Raw genomic sequence first — 1,208 nt, forward strand, 5'->3', positions numbered from 1 at the left:
AAAACCGAAAAACCGGACCGGATTGACACCTCTAAAAATTCAAGAAAAATTGTGCTTCTTAAATAAAGGGCAACTTAGGTCTGTTTGCTAAACGTTTTTATGCGGATGATTTGCGCTCACTCGGCCTTCAACGTGGCACAAAATCTCCTAGTCCTCCCATTTCAACAAAAAAAAATGGAAATAATAGTTTGTTTGTTTTTTCTTTTTTTTTTGTAATTTCAAGTTGCATTGGGAAAGACAGCAAGGATGAACGGTTTCTGCTTCATCTTTTCTTATACATTGAGAATGTGAAATAAACTTGCCAGCTGAAAGGATGATGAACTGACAACATTGTACTCTCTTATTTCAAAGTCGAAGCAAAATATAATGGGTAAAGTTCGCATTTCCCTCGAATTACGAAAATTGATAATGTTCTCTAACATTCAATGGCGAGAGTCCCAGGTTTCTTCGGTCCTGAAGCAGGCTTAATTCCCAAGGTCATCCCCGGAAAATTATACTACATTACAGATCCTTACTTCTCTGCAATCGTATATTCCCGTCAGGAAAAAAGTAGTCATCTCCTTTAGTTTTACGATTCCTCACTGTTTTCCATCTTTTCCTCTTCCCCATGTCTGGCTTCTGCAGCATATCCATTTTCAGAGATTTGCTGCCTTGTCCTCCCTCTCTCGCTCTCTCTCATTAGCATAAAGGATAAAACGAATACGAGTGTTATTTAACTGATTTTGCTTTTTTCTTTTTTAACACTTTTACCCTTATAATTTCTAAGGAAAGAGACTCACTGTAGGTCTTCACTCTTCAGTCATGTTTTACTAGAGACATAAATAGAACTAGCAGCTCATATTGAACAATGTCCAGTGGTTGGACGCGGCAAGTTGGGTGTCAAGGGACACCCACAATGTAGTTTATGCCATTTGCTCTCTCTTCCAATGCTACAAGCAATCCTTTGATAATGCTTCAGCTACTAAGCCTGAAAATCACTGGATCTATTTTGCATTACTGCATATAGTGAATTCCCTTGAATATCATATGATCAATTACTCTTGTTTTTTCTAAGCGTGTATTAGCTGGATACAAAGGATTCCTTAGTTTCATGTTATGTTTCAAGAGGCATTATTTGATCCTCCGGAACACAGTCCAAATCCACAAATGCAACCTTTTAAAATGGAAAGATGCACTAATGGATATAACTGAATGCCAAACTCTCCCAC

Source organism: Corylus avellana, chromosome ca9 (assembly GCF_901000735.1).
Source record: "Corylus avellana chromosome ca9, CavTom2PMs-1.0".
In the NCBI taxonomy this organism is placed as follows: Eukaryota; Viridiplantae; Streptophyta; class Magnoliopsida; order Fagales; family Betulaceae; genus Corylus; species Corylus avellana.